Source organism: Protopterus annectens, chromosome 1.part0 (genome assembly GCF_019279795.1).
Source record: "Protopterus annectens isolate FY-2018-M chromosome 1.part0, PAN1.0, whole genome shotgun sequence".
NCBI lineage: Eukaryota > Metazoa > Chordata > Ceratodontiformes > Protopteridae > Protopterus > Protopterus annectens.
Window position 1 is genome coordinate 516,798,489 of NC_056725.1, and position 26,573 is coordinate 516,825,061.

Genomic DNA, 26,573 nt, shown 5'->3' on the forward strand with positions numbered 1-26,573 from the left:
TGTTCCACATTGAGTAGAATTCTCATCATTACCCCAAGGGTGGAAGAAGTTGGAGGGTGATCTGGTTCTTTATCAGAAAGTGTGAGACCCAAATGCACAAGTCCTATCATTTTGAAAAATAAACTGCAATTCAGACAAAAAGCAACAAATTCTGAAACTTGTTATACATTTAAGTCTTTTTGCAGGGAGGCATTGCCCTTCTCACTCCTGAAATGTGGGGGTGCTTTAAACTTTACACATCCTTATTACTTGATGTAAACTAACACATTTGTCTTATAGCAGGGAACACTTTTGCTTCAGAGTAAGGGGAATAACTCTATACTATACTATATACTCAGATGTACTGAAATGTTGGACTTTATATTGGTCCACAATTACACTTGTAGTTCTGATATTATAGCCCTAGGAATTTCAAGAGGGGCAAGGCTCATCCAAGGTCAGAGCTCTGATAGCAGAGTCCTGGAGGAGTAAATTCCTGAAGTGAACCAACATAAGTCACACTCAAGACAATAATGCTTGATGAAGGTGTATACCAATGACCAAATTGCTGCAGATCAAATCTCTACCAAAAAGATATACATGAATTAAACACTAGAGGCAGCCAGTCCTCAAGTTGGATGGGCTTTAACCACAACACTGGCAAATGGACAGTTAGCCAATTGATGAGAAAATATAATGCAGTTGACAAGCAGTTTGGAAAGTGTTTCCTTTAACTAGAAAACCCTCCTCACACTGAAGCAACAGGTGATAAAGAGAGCTAATCAGTCTTTCTAAACTGCTGCAACCCTGCTCAGGTAGCACCTGACCTACTGCTGCTGCACATTCAGGGTGTGAACACCCCCTCCCCCCAAGTTTCAGCCATGACGAAAGAAAACATGAGATTGATGAAAGGGTTCAGGTAGAGCAATAAAACCACCTTTGTAAGGTGCATAAATTCATCTTAAGGAATGCCCTGACTTTCTTAAAGACCAGCAATGGTTCACCTCACATAAGGTCTTCAAGCTTTGTCATGGGACATACAGAGATGAGAGTTACAAGCAACATATTTAGAGAAATGCATTTCAACATAACCGAGCTAGCAGGCCCAGAAGGTAGAGGTGAAAGTCTACTATGAAGTTTAGGTCCTATGGGGGTATGGCTAATGTCAGCTGCAAATCAAAAAGGCTAGCTATGAAGATTTACCACCACAGATGGCTGATTAACCTGCTTTCTCCATTCCCTCAGGTAATAAAAAATTTAATCTAGAGTTGGGAGAGCTCCTTAATCGAGTGGACAGACATGCATTCCTCTCCCAATATGCCTAAGAGTCAGGCAGATCTGCTGGAAAAGTTTAAAAAAAGTCACCAGATAAGAGAATGTTAATCCTTTTTGAGTGACTCTCCATAGGGGTGACTGAGATGGAGGCCTGCCATTCTGTCACCACCAAAGAGCAGTAGCAAGTTTCCTCTATGGAAATCAAGATGGCAGAACTGCAGCAAGTTGTATTCCAGTTGCCAAGAGAAGGTTAGTGCTTTTTTGTTAAAGGAGCAGCTTTTCAATGATGATAAGCTTGACAACCTTGAGAACAGGTCACATAGTGCAAATGTGAAAGTAATCACAGTGTCTGGGACAGTGGAGAATCCAGACTTATGCTCCTTTTTTGAATATTTGTTTGTAAAAGTGCTTTGTCTTCTTAAGTCTCTTAACCCAAGCACTGAAAGAGTTCACAGGGTGGGAAGGTTGTTAAGAGACAAAAATCACAGAAGATATGTGCTCACAGCATTATAATCTGCAAAAACAAAAGACTGGACAGTGTAATTCAGTGGGTGCAACAGAGGGGTGTTAAGGGCAACAATAGCCTGTAATTCATATGCCTGACTATTCAAAAAGGTTGTCTGGAAAACAAAAGGGGATGCTGGTATGCAAAAAAGCAGTTGTTGGATTGTGGATAAACTGCCTCCTTAGTGTATCCAGTGTTACTGACAGTGGAGAAAAGCAAGGAGGACACTGGATAGCGCAGTGGTGCAGCAGTAGCTTTGTCGTCTCACAGCAAGAGGTTCTCCAGTTCGATTCTCGGCTGGGGTGCCTTCTGTGTGGAGTCTGCACATCCTCCCTGCGTTTGTGTGAGTTTCCTCCGAGTGCTTCGGTTTCCTTCCACATTACAAAGACATGCGCCTGGAGCGTTTCTCCCTGGGCTGCCACTGAAAATTGGCTTCGTTCCAAGTCAGACTTTCCCGGTTAACAAATGTTAAACAAATAAATAAATAAATAAGGTTGTGCTTCTTTCTCAAGAGGAGGCACAACAATTTATAGAAAGTGTTAAGGCACAACTGGGAGAATTAGAAGAGGAAGCAGAAGAAGGGAACAGGTCTGAACAAGAAGTGGACTGGGAAATAGTGTGCTTTAAATGTCACAGGCCAACATCCCTAAACATATCGCAAGAATCTCATAACAAGCAACACCCCAGGGAAAGAGACCACACTGAAAGGAATATCAATACCTTGCTGAACCTTTCCGCTAATCACCCCCCCCCCCATTTTTGCAATCAAGAAGGAAGGCTACATTTCCTAAGGGACTTGAAACACCACATGAAGTGAGAACAGAACGCACCTCTTCAATGGAGGGTCTACCAGGAGGAGACTCTAAGAAGGAGTGCAATCATTTGCCAAGACAGCGGGAAAATCTCTGGGGTTCAACACTTCACTGTAGGAGCATAGTTCTTTCAGCAGGAAATTGTGGTCAGAGATCTTCTCCAGCTCTTCCGATTCAGTAGATCAGCACTGCTGGTTATCTAAAGAACTTGAAAAGCTAGACAAATGGATAATTTTTTTTAGAACGTGGAACTGATGTATGCAACTTTAGTCTTAGTGGACATTGGGAGTGTTCCACTTCAATAGGAAACAGCTGTTGTTGTCCATCCTGGTATTACTGGATGTCCATGTAGTTAGACTGATATTAGCTTCTCCTACGACTATTTAATAAGTGTGAGGATAAACAGGACTGCAGTATAATATTGTGGACAGTGTTTCCTTCTCTTATAATGGTGTTTATATTTTGCTTCCTTCTAGATGATGGACAACAGCGAAAAGTGATTGTGATTTTTATTTCTCTAGCTATATGTATTTCTTTGCTTAGATAAGGCAAAGTTTTTTCATTCTATTTTTTGTTTGGCAGTGGATGCTATCCCTGAACAAAAGCTTAAAATACCTGTTACTCTTATACTGGGGGCTATATTTTGCTAGTATAAGCGTTATACAATTTTATTTATTTATTTTTTTTAACTTTGCTACTTAAGACGCAGTCCAAGGAGGAAGCAACCTGAATTCTAGGGAGCAATAAAATTGATGCAAAAAGCTTATGCGGGTAAGGATGATGTTATTGCGCCTGTTTAAGAACATGTTCTTTTATTTCTAAGCATTTTTCTAGGATAATGTAAATTTGTTTTAAAAATATTTGGAATTACTTTCTTTGGAGAGTCTAGGAACAGGTCTGACTTGTCATCTTGGCTATATTTCTATATAGAATGTTAGTGCTTTCGGGATGGAGGGGCACATGACCAGCCCATCTCGAGTCCAAACAGATGAAAGGTTGCCTGTGCTTGGGCACTGGGTCACTGGAGCCCAAAGGAGCAATCCTAGCCCGAGGGACATCCTTGCCTATACATAAGGGGAGGGGTGGGGGGAATCAGCAAAGCAAGGATGATGGTAAGACCCACAGACTGCTCTTTTTCTTCAAAGTTAACTAGTGAAACAGTGAAAGTCGTGTCATGGAATGATGGTGACAATACACGTCCTATCAGGAGAGCAAGGATTCAGCACTGAATTAGAGTAGAAAAAGCACAAATAGTGTGCTAACAGGAGACTAAATTAAAGGTGAAAGAGGTGAGCAGATTTAAATCTAAGGAATATCAAACAGTATAGCTGATGCAAGCCAAGTGGCCCTACAGAAGGTTATTCATGATATACGTCCTTGCAGGGTGATTTGTCAAGTCAGGTATAGTGGGAAGGCTGTAAAGTAGTAATTAAGGGAGATATCTTAGAGAATTTGGAAAAAAAGTTAAAGGAATAAGAGGAAGCCCAAAAGAAACATGTCACAGAGTACATAATGACCTCCTAACTGATGTGGTATCCAAGTTGTCAGATGATCTGGATATACTGACAGTATCTAAGGTGGAAGCAGAGCTACTTAGGAGGGACAACTTTTGGTGGCTACACAGAGAAAGTAACCCTAAATATACCTCATGGTTTCTTTAGGCACCAGTTCTAGAATGCATATATAAGTGATGCTATAGGTTCATCAGGATAGCCTGTTAACAGAGACAGAGAATAAGTTAAAGGCATTATTTAGAGATTTCTAAGAAGACCTCTATGCAGCCAAGAGGGAAACTGCAGATCCTCCATGAAAGTTTCAGGCAGTTCAGAGTCAAGCTGTTAGTGAGGCTATTGACAATAGGTTCCATAGTAAAATATATAGAAAAAAGACGTTTACAAATGGTTACCTGCATTACAAAAGTAATCATCCTAAACACATTATTAAAAATATCCCAAGAGGTCAATATATAAGAGCTAGTCGGATGACTAGTAAAAAGAAAAATCTAGTTGAAGAATTTCATTTTATAACTTCTTTGTTTATTGATAGAGGTTATGACATTAATGTTCTAATAAATAGTGGAAATGAAATTTTTGAGAAACATGAATCTTTATTTCCAGCAATATTAAATGAACCTTTGAATAATAATAGAACAAAAAATTGTAAAGCTAAGGACCCTAAAAAGGAATTTATATGTTCCTTGGAAATGAGTGGTGAAATGAATATTATTGCATCAGTTTTAACAAAAAATTGGAGAGTGATTCAAGGAAATTATGATGTTTCAAAGGTGTTAGGTAGTAAACCACACTTTGTTTTTAGGAATTCTCATAATATTAAAAACATGTTGGAATATCATAATACTGACTTTAAGAAAAATATTATTGAGAAAAAGGCATGTTTTGTTGTCATAATTGTAAAATCTGTCGGTTTATTTCTGTTGGTACTAGTATTTCAATAATGAATAGTGACAGAATTTTTGAAGTTCCAGGATATGTAGACTGTAATTCATGCGGGGTAGTTTATGTTGGTATGTGTACGGCATGCCCAGCATTTTATGTAGGAATGACTACACGCAATTTAAGTACCCGCATAAAAGAACATCTATACAGCATAAAATGTAAAGACGACAAAAATGCCTTATATAAACATTCCATTAATTGTGAATTTTTTAAAAAATTTGTATTTTCAGTGTTGGAAATATGTAAACCTGACTGTAGAGCCGGTGATTTCAAGAATTTTTTGGAACAAAAGGAAACATTATGGCAGGTCAGGTTAAACTCAGATAAATTTCCTGGGTTAAATGAAGCAATAAATGTGAAATGTTTTTTAAAATATAGAAAGTTAGGTATAAATAAAGAACAGAATATACTTCAATTATTTAATAATTAATTATTGTTTTAGTGGATTTTATTAAGTATTTTTTTAACAAAGTGTATTATTAATTAATTGTTTAATTAGGTTATTTGATATGTGTTAATTGATTGTGTATTTAAATAGGTTGAAATGGATTTTGAGTATTTTCTGATGAAGTCGTATGATGAAAGCGTGTATTAAAGTGTGTTGTACGCTATTTTGACCAGAGCACATCATTTGGTGACATCTATTTATATTTTCCTTTCACTTTGCCACCTTATACGGACTGGTGCGTTTGGTGGAGTTCGTTTGCTATTTTATTTGTTACTGTGTTGGTGTGGCATGGCGGAAGCAGTTGAGGAGTCTCTACTTAATATGTCTATACACCCGACGCCGTCGGCAATGGGTGAAAATGTCAATGCTATCTTGTTGACTACTTTGCTGGATATCCAGGCTTCGTTAAAGATTCTCATCACCAAGTCCAATGTACAAGGCAGTGCGGAGAGGACGTCGAGCCCGATGACATCATTCCAGGAAGACGAGACGGTGGTTGATCTGGGAAGTCCCACAATGGAAAGTAATGGGCGAGGAGCAAGAAGGAAAGGTTTGCAATTTCCCGTCCGTAACACAGCCGAGAGATGCTGTGAACAGTTATTATATGGAGAAGATAATCCGTTTCAGAGTTTTAGTCGGAACAGAGGTGTTAATAATTTTGGGTCGGTTTCAACGCAACGGGAACAGTTACTGAGACTGTTGAAAAGGTACAAATCATTACAATTGGAAAACTGTTATTTCTTGAAATGTTTGGAGCTTGGCATTGTTCCGAAAGGTTTACGGTTCTTCAAATGCCCCAATGGGGTCAATTTGGGGAATCCGATGTTTAAGACTTTGGTGACATTCTTTAATGAAGCCGGACTGAATTTTTTGAGACTTTTAAGTGACAACAACAAACAGAAAATGGACTTGTTGAGAACGGAAATTAATACTATTGAAAATAATATAAAAAGTAATTTATCTAGTGAGAATTTTGAAATGTTGTTTAATGTTTTATCACGTGAAGTTAATGTACATGCTACAGAAGTATTTAATAGAAAGCACTCTAAATTAGTACGTGATATCGAGGTTTATAATAATAATGCTGCCTATAACAATTTTGCACCCAACAATAGGGGGAACAATTATCCTGGGAAGAGAAATGGTAACGTTATAGTTGGGGATGACAATGCTAATCAGCGCTCCTTCAGTGAAGTAGTTAGCGCTAAAAACTTAGTAGACAGTGGGAATTTTTTAAACATTGATAAGGGCAATGACGGTGTGACTGTTAATACTAGTGACAAAGCAGTAAAGGTTAGTGTATCTAACGGCAGCAGCTCAAGTAGTGAGGATATTAGTAAGCCACAAAGGGTTGGGTTAAATAGGCCTTCACCGGCCAGGGGACAACAAAGTACTAATGTGAAACCAAAAACAGTGAATGAGGCCTTAATGGTAAAAAGGAACCAAGGTAACAAATCAACAGTTTTGACAAGAAGTCGTACTTTTTTGGGGTCAAATTCGTCGGGGGACGAAGCATGATGGATGACATTGACTGTTTCAACATCATTAATTTAACAGAACATGTTTTTTCTGGTGATGAATTAAATTTATTAAAATATGGTTTTAATTTTGTGCCATATTATAAAGCTAATTACAGTAACACAGTTGTTGATGTTAAGAAATTTGTTAGAAATTTAAATTTAGCCTATTTGATGCATGATATACCTCAATCTAATAAAGCCTTAATAAAACCATCAAGTTTTGTTCCTAGATTACAGCATACTATGGAAGTTTTTGAAAAAATATGTATTGAAGATATAAAAAAGGCATTAAAAAGTACTAAGAAAAATAATGATAATCTAAATGAAGAAGAAAGAAAGGCTTTAGAACACCTTATAGCTTTAAGAAGTACCATGCGTTTCATGAAAAGTGACAAAGGGTCTAATGTAGTAATAATGGAACAACAAGCATACAATAATAGTATGATGGAAATTTTAGATAATCAAGAGGAATATGAGAAAGTTAAGTTGTTTGATATACATAAGAAGTTTAGATTCATTGAATCACAGTTATATGAAGCTTTAATGTCTGGTTACATTAATGTAGAATTGTATAATTTTTGTTCTGTACAACATCCTAAAATAGGGGTGATTTTTGGAATCCCTAAAATCCATAAGGATTCCAAAAAAACCCCTTTTAGACCTGTGGTGTCAAGTCCTCATTCCAGTACTGAAGGCATTTCATTAATCATAGATGCTGTTTTAGGACCTATTTTACAGGAAACTTCGTCTTATATTAAAGACTCCTGGCATTTTTTGGAAAAAGTTAGTAATTTTGCTAAAGAAAATGTTTTTGACCCCAAAAAACATATTATTTTTACTTTGGATGTTACATCACTGTATACGTGCATCCCACATTATAAAGGTATTGAAGCTGTACGTATTTATTTAACTAGGAACAAATTACTTTCAAATGATATAATTTCCACCATTTGTGGTTTTTTAGAAATTGTGTTGGAAAACAACTATTTTATTTTTGATAAACAGTATTATAGGCAAAAAAAGGGCATTGCTATGGGGTCACCAGCTGCCCCGTCATTTGCCAACATAGTCATGGCATGGTAGGAAATGGACATATTGTCTATTATAGTAAAGAAATTCAATGTTGTTTTTTATAAAAGGTTCATTGACGATTTAATTTTTATAATGGAAGGGAATGAAATGGTAGTAAAAAATTTTACCACGCAGATTAATAGTCGTTCTGATTTTTTAAAATTTACTATTGGGGATATAGGTTTGACTGTGAACTTCTTAGATGTGTGTTTATGGTGGGACCTTATTGACAATAGGTTCCATAGTAAAATATATAGAAAAAAGACGTTTACAAATGGTTACCTGCATTACAAAAGTAATCATCCTAAACACATTATTAAAAATATCCCAAGAGGTCAATATATAAGAGCTAGTCGGATGACTAGTAAAAAGAAAAATCTAGTTGAAGAATTTCATTTTATAACTTCTTTGTTTATTGATAGAGGTTATGACATTAATGTTCTAATAAATAGTGGAAATGAAATTTTTGAGAAACATGAATCTTTATTTCCAGCAATATTAAATGAACCTTTGAATAATAATAGAACAAAAAATTGTAAAGCTAAGGACCCTAAAAAGGAATTTATATGTTCCTTGGAAATGAGTGGTGAAATGAATATTATTGCATCAGTTTTAACAAAAAATTGGAGAGTGATTCAAGGAAATTATGATGTTTCAAAGGTGTTAGGTAGTAAACCACACTTTGTTTTTAGGAATTCTCATAATATTAAAAACATGTTGGAATATCATAATACTGACTTTAAGAAAAATATTATTGAGAAAAAAGGCATGTTTTGTTGTCATAATTGTAAAATCTGTCGGTTTATTTCTGTTGGTACTAGTATTTCAATAATGAATAGTGACAGAATTTTTGAAGTTCCAGGATATGTAGACTGTAATTCATGCGGGGTAGTTTATGTTGGTATGTGTACGGCATGCCCAGCATTTTATGTAGGAATGACTACACGCAATTTAAGTACCCGCATAAAAGAACATCTATACAGCATAAAATGTAAAGACGACAAAAATGCCTTATATAAACATTCCATTAATTGTGAATTTTTTAAAAAATTTGTATTTTCAGTGTTGGAAATATGTAAACCTGACTGTAGAGCCGGTGATTTCAAGAACTTTTTGGAACAAAAGGAAACATTATGGCAGGTCAGGTTAAACTCAGATAAATTTCCTGGGTTAAATGAAGCAATAAATGTGAAATGTTTTTTAAAATATAGAAAGTTAGGTATAAATAAAGAACAGAATATACTTCAATTATTTAATAATTAATTATTGTTTTAGTGGATTTTATTAAGTATTTTTTTAACAAAGTGTATTATTAATTAATTGTTTAATTAGGTTATTTGATATGTGTTAATTGATTGTGTATTTAAATAGGTTGAAATGGATTTTGAGTATTTTCTGATGAAGTCGTATGATGAAAGCGTGTATTAAAGTGTGTTGTACGCTATTTTGACCAGAGCACATCATTTGGTGACATCTATTTATATTTTCCTTTCACTCTGCCACCTTATACGAACTGGTGCGTTTGGTGGAGTTTGTTTGCTATTTTATTTGTTAGTGAGGCTAACAGAGATATGCTTGGAAGACCTACTTCAGAGTGGGAGGATAAGAAAGCAATCAGGTCTCTGAAATCTAATATGGCATATGGATTAAATGCCCTATCAAGTGAAATCTACAAATGGGGAGGGGGTCATTAGTTATGGAGAGGCTTTACATCCATTTACACTGATAGCCCCTTTTAGGACCTTAGTGTAGTGGGTCCTAATCAAGCTATTCCCAAATACAAAGAAATGGTTCTATCATGTGGTAATTTTCAGCTCATTTCTCTAATTAATGTAGATATGAAAATTCTGGCAAGAGTGCTGTCAGCCAGTCTGGATTCTATTTTACCTACAGTGGTAATGAGGGCCAAAATGGATTTGTGAAAGGTAGTTGTATCTCTGATAACTGGTGGGAATTACTGTTGTTCCTATTCAGAATAAAAACCATGGCTGCACTGAATCCTGGTATAGCACTTTTCGATATCAAAAATGCATTTGATTTGGTTAGATGGGAATTTCTTTTTCAATGCTGAATAAAAGGAACTGTGGTCAGCAATTTATTGGCTAGGTTCATAAATTATACCAAGATTCCAAATTTAGTTATTTTCTGAATGGGGACCTTTCCCAAAGTAAAAGTATAGGAAGAGGGACTAAAAAGGGACACCCTCAGTTGCCCAACATACTTATCTTGATTATGGAACAGCTTGCCTTTAGGGCAGAACATTTACATTTAAAGGATAGAAGAAAGGGATATAAAATGTTTTTATTTTATTTGTAGATGATTGTGTTTTACTTAGCAGAGACGTTAATCAAATTTTAGAGGAGGTCCTACACATTTTTCAAAAATGTTAGCCAATTGTCGGGCTTATTTTGCAATCAGCCTAAATCAGTGTGTGTCCCTTATGGGAAAAAGGAAATTGAAGAAAAAGATACATTGTGTGCTATTCCCTTGAGAAAAGGGGGTACATATCTTAGTCTGATGGCACAAGACACATTCCAGGATACCCCTGAAGGTAAGAGTGAAGGTGTCTACCCTGATCCATAAGGCACAGGTGTTTCAGGCACTCACTAGAAAAGCAAGGGCAATTCAAGTGATGATTTTGCCTCATATACTATACTTCTGCAGGAATATTCTTGTGAATGCTGACCATCCAGTCATTTTACAAATCCAGGTAATGTTAGATGCTTTTGTGATGGGTGAAAATGGAATTATAATTGCTGAAAATATGGTTCATCTGCCAAAGTGCTCTGGGGGGAAAGGGTTGCCCCATCTTGCCAAATACATAGTGGCATTTAAAATAGGTGATTTTCTAAGATGTCTGACCTGGTCTAATAGAGGCCAAATGAGGGGAGGCTGAGATTTTCATTCCCCAGGAATGGATAACTCAGAGCTATAGTGTAAGTATTAAGATGGGAGACAGAGGATGATGACTGAGTCCAACTAATTGTATCTGGCTGTACCAGAGGGTGGCAGACTCTATAGAAAAAGAGAACAGAGAGGAGCAAATAGCTAAGGGTCTATGGGAATGGGTTCAGCTAAAAGAAGAAGGTACAGATGAGCAGAACACTAGATAGAAAAGTTTCTTGGATTTGCAGAATGAATATCACTTACATGGAAAAGAATGGTTTGCTTACATGCAGCTCAGGCATATTTGGATGCACTTGTCAGAGCTGAAAAAGTGGCAGGAGGAGAATCTGAATCTAGCAAACATGGAAAAGGCTTGTTATGGGTCAAGCAGGCCTAATTCATAAAAACATCTAGGAGAGTAAGGCAGGAGTCACAAAACGCCTAACCCAAACCAGAAGGAAGGTACATGAGCAAATATTGCTTAGTATCGTCAGTGGGGTACAGTTTGACAGGGCTCTGCATTATTAAATAAATGGCCTAACTACAGCGAACAAAAGATAAGATTTTTATTTAAGTGGTATAATACACCAAGGAGGGAATTTAACATGAAAACTACAGCTGTGCATCATTGTTCACGTTGTGGGAGCAGGGGTGCTGATAACACTCATATGTTTTGGTGGTGTCAGGTGATAAATAGGATCTGGATTGAAGGTTGATCTATGGATCACTGTATTGTTTGGTGTCTTCCAAGATGTCTGCCCACTGATCAACAGTGTAATCTCAGCTCTCTCAGTGTGAAAAAAGAAACTGACAGATAAGGGATAGTAATTCTGATAACTTTAGTAAAGTACAGTTACTGTTGGTAAGTACACTGCCTGGATGCCAGCAAAGAAGAAAGTTACAGAGCCTGAAAGAAAATCAGCTAGAATAGGTGAAGAGACAATACACTGACTGGGAAGAATCCTGCAGCTGTTCAGAAAACAGCAATTCAAGTTCCAGCTTTGGTACACGAGATGGCTTCTGGCAATTTAGCAGAAAAAATAAACCCAATTTACTCAGAGCTGATTAAAACAAATGAAACAGTGAAGAAATGCATCATCTGAAATAACAAAAGGCTGGAAAATGTAGAAGAAGCTTTAAGCAGCTATTCGAATGAACTGATAAAACTCCAAAAATCTGAGGTCAAAATTAAGTAAAATGGTGGGTGAGTATGCAACTTCTAAAGAGCTGTTTTAAAAAGTGGTACAATTACAGGACAGAGCACACACAGGAAACCAGAGATTTTCAGCTGTAAAAAAGAAACTGAAAGGAACAGACTATATTAATTTTATAAAAGCACAAACAAACAAATGGACTGGTATTGTACAGCAGGATTTGTTAACTGAAAGGGCACATTGAGTGTATGCTCCAAACCTGGCCATGAGAAAGTAGCCAAGACCTGTATTAGTAATGATGCAAGCATACCAGCAGAAAGAGTTGATTCTTACAAAACTGTGGCAGAACGGCAAAGTATTAAAATTATAGACAGTAGAATATTCGTAGAAAATGATTACTGACTGTACAACAGGCAGATGAGAAGCAAATTTATCCTAGTAGTCAATGGAATGTCAAGAGGCAGGTGTGAGATTCATGCTGCTGTATCCATCTGTCTTCAGAATATTTTTTCCTGGAGGATCAAAGACATTTTAATAACTTTACTGAATTATCACTTAAGATGTGGGCAGACATAGATTTATATAAAAGAAAGACAATCATATGAAAATGTTCCTAGTTAAAAGCATTACACATCACTTTTTTATTGTATAACTATCCAACACTATGTAAACTTCTCTATTCCTGCCTTTTCTTAAATCTCACTCCTCCTCCAAAACATTATTCTGCATGTACTGTTCCCACAGTTTCAATTATTTCTATGCAATTTGCTCATACCCTTCAGTACTTCAAATACAAGTGATTTAGACCTTTTTATTTTCCACTTCCTAGTAATTGTTTTTGGCAGCCATCACAAATAAACTCAGAAAAGGCCTTACTAAGTCAATTCTGATTCCATATCCCAGCCCAAAAAAGTAATTTCCTTAGTCACACCCATTTGCTCACCCAATATTTCAGATAGACTACTCTGTAGGGAAATTTTTGAAGTCTGCCAACTCGTTACTCTCCAAAAACATTTTCCCAGTTACAACTTTCTTCCCAAACACATTTCCAAAATTTGTCATCTACCCGAGGAAAACTTGTTTGGAGTCTGCTTGGGATATAAAAATACCTATGCAAACACTTCCAAGCAAAAATTCTTAATCATTTAAACTTTGTTGCATACTTGAGAGACATACATATGTTCTCCCATTGTTTATCCAGTCTCTCTTCCCAGTCCTTTCCAACCTCATCTGATTGATTTGCATAGTTATTGTGCAATATTGTATATGCACTACTAATTATTCCTTTTTTAACAACAGCTTCTATTCTAGATTCAAATAAAAGCTCTACCAGAGCAGGTTTTTCACTTATGATTCCCCTATCCCTTTCTCGTTGCCTGTACTCAGATATCAATCCCTGAGAGGGAAAGGCAGTCTTAAGTCTGCAATCCAAATGTCTACTTGGCCTCTTCCTATTCTATTACAATTCCCTCTTTAGTTACTTGCTCGCAATACCTTGGTTCCATTGTTAGTTTTCTCCAGTAAATTCCAGCCCCCTCTTGCCTATTCTCTGTACCCCTAATTGCAGTAATTCCTATCGGCAAAATCTCCTTTCTCCATTCTTGTGTCAGCTTACTTCTTAGAAACCCCCCTGCTACTTTATATATATAGTATGTATGCTGTAGTTATTATCCTTAAGGATTTGCATCCAAACTCCCACTCTCTCCTTATTTCTTGAATTTCTTTTCTTTCCTCTTCATCACCCCTTTCCACTCAGAATTATAGTTTTCTTCTTGTTTTATATATATAAGCCTTAACTGTTTAGCTCTAAAATATCCCTTTAAATAAGGTAATCCTAAACCACCTTGTTCTGTTGGAAGGGTCAGCTTATCCCACTTGACCCTTGCCCTCTTCCCCTCCAATTAATTCCTTCAACTCTTTATTAATTACTGTCCATAGCTTCTACTCTGGTTGACAAATGTATGCCTCAACTGTACATACAACTACAGGGACTAAAAACATTTCAATACTTTTAACTTGCTATACATATCCATGAACAGGAGGTTCCAGTTTCTCACTTTTTGTATTATCTTTTGTTTAATTTTTACCGGCATATCCTTTACTGCCATAACAGAATACTTTTTAATCCATACTCCTAAACACTTCATTTATCATGTCCCCACAAATATGGGTACTGCTGGACCAATTCATGTGTGGGTACATAACTGACAGCTTTAGCCCCTGTATTATCTGCATTAATTTCATTAATTTTATATTAAAAAAGACTTGAAACTGTCTCAAAATGTTCCACAACACTAAGATGATATTTTCTGGTTTTACCAGATAGAACATAAAATCTTCTGCAAATAAGCCAGCTTTTCTTGATTACCACATCAATCTCATCTACTCTCTTTTGTTGCATTTCTTTTCTCCTCTTACTTATTAACTCTAGAACCTGCTGACCTGTTCTACTCTTTATCCTCAGTTTTACATGTTACTGGAGTAGCCATCTTAGATCATTACTTTCGTATACCCAACAGCCAGCTGATTTACTTAATTTTGTACTATATTTCTGTTTATATTGCTTACACTGTTTACCTCTGTATTTGAGCTTGCCATGTAGTTAAAGCCTATTGCACTTGCTATTTAAAGCTTTCTGTATTCATTATTATTATCTGCTGATGCAACTGTTCTGTACTGGAGCTTTTCTCGCCGTGCCTCTGCTGAAAGTGGGCTTAGGCTCAGTCGGACATATCCAGTTAACAAACATCAAAAATAAAAAAATAAATACATAAATATCCTTGAATTTCTGAGTCCTCTATTTTCTTTGCAATGCTTCTAAATATAAGACAAATAACAAAGAGGAAAGAGGAGACCCTAGCCTGGGTTATCTCTGTTCAGATACAAGTTATCGGAGAGGAACCCTCCCACTTGAATTTTTGCCTCTGATCCCTCATATATCAGCTTAATTAACCTTATTATTGTATCAGGAAATGCAAATGCTTCCACTGCGCTGCTTATAAAATCCCAGTTTACTCTGTTGAATGCTTTCTCTTCATCAAGACCCACCAACAAAAGTAGCGTTTTATTACACTCTGCTTCCCTCTTGATCATCATTGTTCAATTAATGTAGTCAAATGTTTGCTTGCCATCCACAAACCCACACTGATCCATATCTATCAATTTTGGCAACACATTTGCCATTCACTTAGATATCACAGACATAAATAATCATGTTTTTAAGACTGGAATGGGCATATATGAAGCAGAGTCTGATTTTCTTTTGTTATAGGCTCCCCGATTTTGGCAAAAATCCTTTCTGCTTTCTGTTGTCTAAGTAGTTGTGCTCAATGTTTTTGTGCTCTGGATTTATTATCAAAAAACAGTTGCTTAACAGCAACCTTTCTAAACTCATGCATATTATCCATATACTTCCTTATTTTCGCTTTAGCACTTTACTTGTACCTCCTCTTCTTATGTGAGACTCTACAATACCTTAACGTTTGTCAGCCCCTGTAAATAATTCCAGTTACTTCTTAATCATAACTCTTTTTTTTCTCTCTACCCTATTTTTAAACTGTACTTTAATTTTATCCCACTCAGTAGTGATAACTTCTGATAAAATTTCTACCTCTCCTAATAACTCTTGAATAATTTCCAATACCACTCATTAAATTCCTTTTGTTTTAACACATAGGTGGGGAAGCACCAGTATCCCATTTTAACTTCATTAACCTGCATTTTTTATTTGGTTATTGGTACATGATCTGAAATAGTTACTGGATGTCTGTCAACATTTTCAATTAAATGCACATGTTCCTGCGAAGTACAATTTCTGTCTAATCTAGCACAGTTATTGTATCTTGGAGAATAATTTGTTAATTCTCTCTGAATTCACACTACTGAATTCACTTCCTCCATAACAAACATTTTCATAAATGTCTTTAGAATTCTACCCTCTTTTGTTATATTTTATCTTCTAGGTCCCCCAGATACATCTTCACTGTTAAAAATTAAGTTCTAGTCCCCACCTATAAGTAATATTCCCTGCTGAAAGCTGATTGTTTCTCCCAAAATCATCTTAAACTCCATAATAGCAGTTTTAGGTGGAATATAAATACTTGCCAGTGTAATCATCCTCCCTTGCCAGAAGCCTTACTACCACAAATTTGTCATTATTATAATTTTTTCCTGTTCTGTCACTTCTGGAGCTCCTCTGGCAATTAGTATAAGTAGTCTGCTTTTCCTTTGTCCCTGATAATCCGCTGAATATCCAATCTGAAATCCTCTCTTTATCAAAGTCACATGCTCACGTCTTTCCAAATATGCTTCCTGTAGAAATGCTATTTGCACTATGCATTTCTTAATACAATTAATACTCATCAGGCCATTCACATTCCAAAATAATATAAGCAGAGTAGCCATTATAAGAACTTATTATTCCCACCTATTACAAATGACAGCTTTTTTTAAATATCTACTTCCAACTTTTGTGTCACATGCACCCCCACTAATGCTTGACAGGTTGATATTTTATACAGTTTCTTGAACCTATGTCACATTTTACAAGCCTTTTGTTTTTTCCTGTTAAGCAACTGTTCTTTATAATAACTCCAGAACAGACAAAACATTTAGCAAAACAACTTAGGCAACAGAAAGTAGAAAGTGTTGTTGCCAAACTTAGGGAACCTATAACAAACAATTTAACCAGAGATCCTGTAGAAACATTACAGATATTTTAGAAATTTTGAGAAAATTTCTAAAAAACAGAGAAATATGGAAATCAAGAAAGAGCACAAATTGAAATATTTACGGAAAACTTAAGTATGCCAAGGTTGGAGGTAGATGAGGCTCAACAATTAACAGGTAAGATAGGAAGAGATGAGATAAAAATGGTGACTTATAATGAATCGGCAAGAAAGTCTCCAGGAACAGATAGCATTCCTGTGGAAGTATGGAAGCACCAGTATCCTGGAAGAAAGCTGTGGTGGCTGTAATACCTAAAGACACTAAAGACCCATCAGACCCAGCTTTGTAATGACCCATTTCAATTTTAACCACGATTATAAAGTGTTTGTGGCTATAATAGCTAAAATAATGGCAAAAGTATTGCATTATTGAGAGAAGTGGCCTAGGTCAGATCCAAAACCCAAACGTTAAGGAACAGACAAAAAAAGACAACATCAGATCCAAAAGGGGACTTCTTAGGGTCTATATTATAACAGTGAATGCTTAAAATAGCGAATGCTGTATAACTGACCCTAAAAAATCAAAACGGCAAAATGCCAAACACAAAGAACAGCGATTTTTTTCCAAGCCCCCCCCCCCCATTTAAATAAACCAACTCCGAGATCGCACCACAGTGGAGGAAATGGCAAAGGCCCGAAAATGGCCAGCAACTGTTTTCCCTTGGAAAAAAAATGCTGTTCCGTGTTTTTGGGATTTTCTGGTTTCGATTTGAAATGGTCGAAAAAACAGCATTCGCTATTTTAAGCATTCGCTGATATAATAGGGAACTGACTTCTGAGATGGCTGCACATTAAATAACAGCTTGTTTCTAGCTCTCCCTGTGTGAAAACTTAAACTCAGCAGAGAAGGTCAGTAAATTTCAGTAAACGGCTAGTAAATGCACTGCCTGGATGCCAGGAATAAAGAAATACAGAAGACCTGGAAAAAAATCAGCTGCAAAAAGTGATGAAGAAACACTGAATGAGGAAAGTTCTGCAGCTGTTCAGCAAAAAGCAGTGTAACGTTCAGACATGACTTCCAATAACCTACAGGAAAATACAAGACAACTGCATACAGACCTGGTCAAAATAAACAAAACACTGATGGAGTATATCAACAAACAACAAAATGCTGGAAAAATGGAAGAAGCTTTAAACAGATATTCAGATGAGACGATAAAGCTGCAAAAATCAGAGGTTAAAATGAAGAAAAGACTGGCTGAATATGAAACTGCTCAGGAAGAGATGTTTCAAAAGATAACAGAATTAGAAGATAGAGCATGTAGGGAAAACCTGAGATTTTCAGCTATACCAGAGAAGCTGGAAGGAACAGACTGCATTCATTTTATGAAGGCACAAATAAGCAACTGGACTGGTATTCCACAGCAGGAGTTATTAGTTGAAAAGGCACATCGTGTGTATGCTCCAAACCTGGCTGTAAGAAAGCAACCTAGACCTTCAATAGTAAAGATGCAATCTGACTAGCAGAATAAGCTGATTCTGACAAAAGTGTGGCAGAAGGACAAAGTACTAATACTGGAAGACAGCAGTGTGTTTGTGGAGACCGATTACACACTGTACACCAGGCAGAAGAGGAGTACATTTATTCCACTATTCAGGGAATGTCGAAATGCAGGTATGAGATTCAAACTGCTGTATCCAGCTGTCTTCCAGGTATTCTTCCATGGAGGGACAAAATCATTTCTTGATTAAGTACATGCTAAGGAGCAAATACAAAAGTTTGTCCAACAAAAAGTAAGATGTGAAACAGGAGATTCTGCTTCTTGTTCTTCTGGTAATGAAAACCACAGAGGGACTGGACTGTACCTGTGAATACTTCTCAAATTTTTCAACAGAAAATGTTGGAGAGAAGGAAGGGAGCACAAGGGCTGAGTAGACGAATCAAGAGTACGTTGGAAATGAAGCAGAGACAGGATTACGGAGATGAACATTAATAAAATTAGTAACTTAGTATGGGATTACAATGCAATAATTGTATTTATGAAATATGAAAGAACAAGAAAATCTAGAAATATTGGACTTTTTCAGAATTTTTTAGACTTGTGGGGGGAGTCTTAAGCATATGCCCTACTTCATGTCATTAATATCTGGAAAAGTGCTTTGGGGAGGGAGAAAGTTAACTGTAAGTAAAAATTTTTTTTCTTAAATACTATTAATTTTGTGGCATGTGGTTTTCTTTATGTGCTATAAAGTTTTTTTTTTCGGTTATGTTTAAGTGTAATGAGGATTGTAAACAGATGCTGCTGTTCTTTTTTTTTTTTTCTTTTCTTATTCCCTTCTTCTCTCTTTCGTCTTGTTCAGTTTTAAGAAATGTAGGCACTGCAATATAAAAAAGACGCCTGGTTAAAAAGCATGATACAAGAAACATTAATGTGCCTTTTCTCATTCTTGCATGGGGAATGACTGGATTAAAGACCTTAGATTGCTTTAGTAACAAGTTTTAAGAGAGAACAAGTAAATGAAAACTAATATTGAATATTATGAGGCTTTTTCTAGCAAATACATGTATGCTTACTAACAATTCTGCAGTTGGCCTTCATGTTTCCATAGCAACAATTTGATAAACAGAAATTGGGTGCATAGTTCTCATGTCTCCATGGAGACAATCTGATTAAAGAGAAACTGGCTAAAGTCTGGTGCAGCGTGACTGGCTGAGGAAAAAGAAAAAACAAAAATGAAAAGGGAAACTGGCTAGGCACTATAATGTAAAAAGGGGTGGAAAGAGGACATATTTGGTTAAAAAAGCATGACAAAACAAAAATCACTGTACTTTTTCCCATGTTTGCATATGGAAATGACTGGGTTAAGATCCTAGGCTTTATCCAGTTACAAGTTTATTACAAAGCCTGTAAATGGAAAAAAAATATTAAATATTACAAGGCTTTTTTTCTGGTAAACAAGGTATTCTCAGCAGGTTTGTGTCTGCTTTGCATGTTACTAGAAGACAATCTGATAAAGAAAAATGGCTTGGAGAAAGTGTTTACTGAAAGCATTCAAGTGTTTTCTCAGCTGGAAGAGCCATAAAGATGAGACAAAACCAGATGGCACTTAAGCACAGGCTATACCATGCGTCTTAGTATGACTAACCTTTCTTTTTGGTTAACTCTAGCCTGTCTGTGGGGCTATCAGTTTATAACTTCTGTTCTTATTAGGAAGCAAAAACTTCAATATTTGAAGATGTACATAGTTTTGTGTGTTATTACTAAATGAATAGGTTTTAAGGGGGTATTAGGGGGAGAGTTTTTTTGAGCGCTTTCAATAAAGCAAAATGTTCTGTTAAGTTATGACGAAGGCTCAAATGGATATAACAAGAAACAACTGTATAAAAGATCAACCTGTCAAACAGTATATGCATGTAACAAAAGTTGGAATGAAACTTGTAACAAAGTTATACATACAATGTGGCAATAATAACTGTATAAGAAAATGATGCTTTCTGTAATGTCTTTCAATTTAAATGGTCTTATAGATAAGTAAAAAAGAAAGATAGTGAACTATATTAAAAATGTAGAGGGCAAATTGTAATGCTACAGGAGACACACCTGGAAAGAACTGAACAAGTGAATTTGATAAAGAAACGTTTTCAGAATGGTTATTCAGCAAAATATCTGGGCCAAAGGAAAAGATGAGTACTTATATTAATTGCAAGAGGAGCTCGAGCAGTGATGGAAGAGGAAAAAAGACAATAATGGAAAATAAATAACACAAAGGGGCTACTGGAAAAGGAGGAGGATTATACTGGCATGCATCTATATTCCATCTAAAACTGCTATAATGGAGCTTAAGAAAATTCTGTGAGAAATAAACAGCTTTCAACAAGGAATATTACTTATAGGTGGGGACTGGAATTTGGTTTGTAACAGTGAAGATTTGTCTGGGGGAGGTCTAGAAGAGAAAATATAATAAAGGAGGGTAGATTTTTGAAGAAATTTATGAAATGTTTGGCATGGAAGATGTGAATTCAGTACTAGGAATTCGGAGTGAATTTACATATTATTCTCCAAGATACAGAACATGTGCATTTAATTGAAGTTCTTGAAACGCACCCAATTTTTCAGATCATGCTACAATAATAACTAAAACAAAAATGCAAGGTAATGAAACAAAAATGAGACATTGGCACTTTCCCACCTAACTGCTGAAAAGAGAGAAATTTCAGGAATGGGTTTTGGAAATAATTCAGGAGCTATTATAGAAGATAGAACTTTTGTCTGAATATATAAGCTAGGGAGTGGGAAAAGTGGAGTTTAAAGCTAGGGTAGAAATAAAGGAAAGGTAGATATGGTTAAGAAGTAATAAGAATCATTTAGAGGGACTGACAAATGTCAAAGCATTGCAAAATAGGGGGAGATCTCTCAAAAGAAGAAGGGCAACTGCAGAATGCTAAACAGAAAATAAGGGATTGCCTCGATCATCTGCATGAGTTTAGAAAGATTGCTGTTAAGCAAATATTTTTTCATAATAATTTTAGAGCACAAAAACTTTTAGCACAACGACTCATGCAACAGAAAGTGGAAAGAACTGTTACCAAGCTTAGGGAGCCTATAACAGGGAAGATAACAAAAGATCCTGAGAAGTATTAGAAATATTTCGGAAATTTTATGAAAGTTTATATAAAACAAAGAAATATGGAAATCAAGAAAAGGTACAAATGAAAACGTTTATGAAAGAATTAAATATACCAAGGTTAGAGGGAGATGAGGCTCAATTACTAACAGTTAGGATAGGAGGAGATGAGATAAAAATGGTTATGTATAACCAATCGACAGGAAAGTCCCCGGAAACACATGGTTTTCCTGTGGAAGTTTGGCAGCTAGGAGGGGAAAAAACTTATAAAGATCTGGAAGGTTTTATTTAACAGTATTTTAAGAGGAGAAGTACCAGCATTCTGGAAGTTAGTAGTAGTAGCTGTAATATTAAAGAGGGTAAAGATCCATCAGATCTAGCTTCATACAGGCCCATTTCATTACTAAACCATGATTATAGAGTGCTTATGTCTATGATGGCTAAAAAAATGGCAAAGTGATACCAAAATTGATACATACGGATCAGTGTGGTTTTGTGGAGGGGAGGCAAACATTTGACAACATTAACAGAGCACTGATGATCCAGAGAGAAGCAAAATGTAGGAAAATACTTCGGTTATTGGTGGGTCTTGATGCAGAGAAAGCATTTGGCAGAGTAAGCTGGGACTTCATGAGCACAGCAATGGAAGCATTTGCATTCCTTGATACAATTATTAGGTTGATTAGGAGTATATATGAGGGATAGGAGGCAAAAATTAAAGTGGGTGTGGTACTCTCTGATCATTTCTGCTTGAGTAGAGGAACCAGGTAGGGGTGTCCACTTTCCCCTTTGTTGTTTGCATTATATTTGGAACCAGTGGCAAAGAAAATAAGGGACTCAGAAATTCAAGGATATAATTGGTATGGCAGTCAAGAAAAGCTGGCTCTATTTGCAGATGATATTTTATACATGACCAAACCAGAAAAGGACATTACAGTTTTGTGGAACATTTTATTTTAAGGCAGTTTCAAACCTTTTCAGGATATAAAATAATGAAGTTAAAACAAAGGCAATAGCTGTAAATGTTGTACCCACACATGAATTGGTCCAACAATATCCATATTTATGGGGACATGATAAAATGAAGTATTTAGGAGTATGGATTAAAAATGACTCTGTTGTGACAGCTAAGGATATGTGGGAAGAGACTAAACAGAGGACAACATAAAAACTGAGAAACTAGAGGCTTTGTTATATGGATAGTAAGATAAAAGGAATTAAAATGTTTTTAGTCCCTTTAATCTTAAACATGGGTCAGGCATATTTTTACCCACCAGAGGAGAAACTGTGGATGGCAACTGAAAAACATCTGAATGATTTTATCTGGGAGGGGAAGATGGCAAGTGTCAAGTGAGATAAGCTGATTCTTCCAATAGAACAAGGCAGACTGGTATTACCTAATTCAAGGGGGTATTTTATAGCAACACAGTTAAGGCTCTTACACATAGCACAAGCAGAAAACTTTAATTCAAAATGGAAAGGAATGATGATGATACAGTGGGAAGCTCAAGAAACAAGGAGAGGCTGGAATTTTGGATGCAGACTCAAGGAGTACAACAACAATCATACAGAATATTATATTCATAAAACAGCAGGAGTATTTTAAGAACTAAACCAGCATGGGAATGGAGAAAAGATATTCTGCTGCTAGGGATGACTGCAGTTAGGGATAAAGGCAATAGGCAAGAGGGGGTAGAATTTATTGGAGAAAACTGGCAAATGATCCAAGGTACTGGGAGCAAATAACTAGAAATGGAATGGTAATAGAATGGGAAGATGCCAAGAATTTATTTGGACTGCTGGTTAGAGACTGCCTTCCCTATCAAGGAATGATATTGGAGTATAGGCAAATAGAAAGAAATTGGGGGGGGGTCTTAAAGGAAAGACCAGCACTGGTAGAGGTTTTAACAGAATCTAGAACAGAAGTTGGCATTAAAAAAGGAATAATTAGTGGAGTATATAAAATATTGCATGATAACTATAAGAATCAATCAGAGGAGCTTAGAAAGGATTGGGAAGAGAGATTGAATAACAATTCACAATGAGACAATGGGGGATATATGTATGTCTCCCAAATATGCAACAGAGTCTAGAAGATTTAGGATCTTTGTGTGGAAGTGTTTACATAGGTATTTTTATACCCCAAGTAGATTTCAAAGAATTTTTCCTCAGGTGGATAGCAAATGTTGGAGGTGTGATGGGGAAGAAATAGGCCGTTGGGAACATTTTTTTTGGGACTGTAATGAGTTGGCAAATTTAAAAAATTCCTTGCGGACTACTCTGTCAGGGATGCTGGTGAGATGATTTTTTTTGAGCTATGATACAGAATCAAAACTGCCTAGACATAGTAAAGCCATGCTGAGTCTAATTATGTTGGCTGCCAAAAAACAATTACTAGAAAATGGAAATCAAAGTCTAAACCAGCTTTACTAGAAGTAGTGAATATAGTAACAGAGATGAAACAACTGGAATTGGGATCTTTAGAAATGGGAAGGAACAAACTACATAGGAAAAAATGGGAACTGTGGGGACAACATATGCATAAAAGGAACAAGGTTTAAAAGAAGTCAGGATTTGAATGAGCTGTATCATGCTTAAGTGGTTAGATTATACATGATGCATAATGTTTGCAACTACAGTTGTTTCAATGGTGTCTGTGACGCATACTGTTTGCAACTAAAGTGATGTCAATACTTATTTTTCATTTATATAAATGTAAGACTACCTATGTCATATGTGATAATGTAATAAAGATGTTTTTTGTTAATTCTCTTCCTGCTAATCTTACATCTGAACACTCAACCTCAATTCAAAAAAATATGATTCAGTACTTTAAAAAACAGTGGCTATGTCCTTGTCCTAATCCAGACGAACTCTAACCGTCACTCGTGTGCACATGGAGGACTTCTACCTACACTTTATTGTTTCTTAACTTATAAATCCTATGATCTCCTTGGCTCTACTACCAGGTTAGCCTACTAGGCATTCAATACCCTATCATTCTTAAAAACACTGTCTAGAATTTTCCATCTGAGTAAAAATGTAATAATTTGTGTATCTGTTTTTGTGTTTGGTTACATCTGTGTAAAAATCCTTTTATTAATGTTTTATTTTGTGTTTTAAACTGTAAAAATGTAACAGTTTGTTAAATGTCTTTTTGGAGCTTTTCTCCCCGGGCCTCCGCTGAAAAGGGACATGTATCCAGTCGGACTATCCCAGTAAACAAATGTATAATAAATAAATAAATTAATTAAAAAAATCAGATCCATAGGGGAACAGAATTTATGAAAACACCGCTGTTGCTGGTGAGCCTTGATGTAAAGAAAGCATTCAACAGAGTAAGCTAGGATTTTATGAGTAGGACAATGTAAGCATTTGCATTCTCCAATATAATAAGATACATCAGGAGAATATATGAGGGATGGGGGCAAGAATTAAAGTGGGAGGGTTCCTCTCTGATAAATTGTGCCTGAGGAGAGGAACTAAGCATGGGAGTCCTCTTTCCCCTTTGTTATTTGCTTTATATTTAAAGTCACTGGCAAAGAAAATAAGGGACTCAGAAATTCAAGGATATAATTGGTATGGTAATCAAGAAAAGTGGCTTTATTTGCAGATGATATTATTTTGTACACAAAACAGAAAGAGTTCCAGCAGGTGAATGCATAGCCAGACTACAATATGAAAAAAAGTGCAATACCAAGAACGGCTTCAACAAACACAGGCCATATAATTAATAAGGCAGCTTTAGTGAATGAAAAACAAGCTAAACCCTTTGACAGACTGCTTCATCCATCCTCCATCCTCAACCCCTTTTACCATTTTTGCACATGGGGTCAGGGTGTCGCTTCAACAGTGACTATCAATTACAGCCAAGTTTTCACCACTGGGTGGATAGCCCTGTCGTGGTAGTTCTTCCACACACCTATGGCCAATTTAGAATATCCAATCCACTTACTGCATGTCTTTGGGGTGTGGGAGGAAACCAGAGCACCCTGAGAAAATGCACAATAACACAGGGACAACATGAAGACTCCACAGAGAAGGCACTCTAGCTGAGAAATGAACCAGAGAATAACTTGCTGTGAGATGACAACATCAGCTGCAGCACTGTGCCGCCCGAAAAAACAGGTACTGCTCTCTGAACACTGCTGCTCAACAGCTGATGTTATCAGACTGCTTCATCAGATTTAAAAAGTCTTTATGGGCTATATAATTAATGAAGATAAAACAAAAGCTGTAAAGTATGCAGCCATACATGAACTGATTCAGCAATACCTAAATTTATGGGGACACAATAAAATGAAGTATTTAGAAATATGGATTAAAAAGACTTCTGTAATGGCAGCTAAGGATATGTGGGAAGAGAATAAACAAACAATAATACAAAAACTGAGAAACTGGAAACTCTTGTTTATGGCTATGGACAGCAAGATACAAGCAGTGAAAATGTTTTTAGTCCCTTTAGTTTTATACAGGTTAGGTATACTTTTATTAACCGGAGAAGCAGTTATGGGCAATAATTAATAAAGGAAGGAATTTATCTGGGACAGGAAAAGGATAAATTGATCCTTCCAATAGGATTACCCGAATGAAGGGATATTTTAGAGCTTCACAATTAAACCTCATATACATAACACAAGCAGAAAGCTATAATTCAAAGTGGAAAGGGATGATGATGAAACAGAGGGGAATATCAAGAAAAAAAGGACTAAGTGGGATTTTGGATGAAGATCCTTAAGAATAACAACAGCCATACAAAATATTATACATTATTAATAAAACATAATAAGGATAATGCTGTATAATATACATTATACTCAAAGTAACAAAGTATTCTAAGAACTAAGCAAACACTAGAATGGAGAAGGGATGACTGCATGTAAGGGCACAGAGAGTAGGCAAGAGGGAGCTTTAATTTACTGGAGAAAACTTACAAAGGAACAAAGGTACTGGCAGCAAATAACTGGTCTTTGTTGAGAATGTAAAGCAGTAGAAAACGCAAGTATAGCTGGGATGAGCCAAAGGGATTATACCAAGAAACAGAGATGACCCCTACATGGTAGAAGGGTAGGTATATGGAATGCAACACTGAACTACACGAACATCCACCATTATGATAAGTGGGACACAACTGTACAATGTTATTTGTAGTTAATGTTGCAGTTCTCATCCTT

At 36.2% G+C, this 26,573-nt stretch overlaps 1 protein-coding gene across 1 annotated transcript in view; it reads right to left on the reverse strand.

Annotated features, from left to right (window-relative positions):
* The window catches only part of ABCC10 (ATP binding cassette subfamily C member 10), a 1,243,619-nt gene that overhangs the window by 816,302 nt on the left and 400,744 nt on the right, over window positions 1-26,573 (reverse strand). The window lies entirely within an intron of this gene.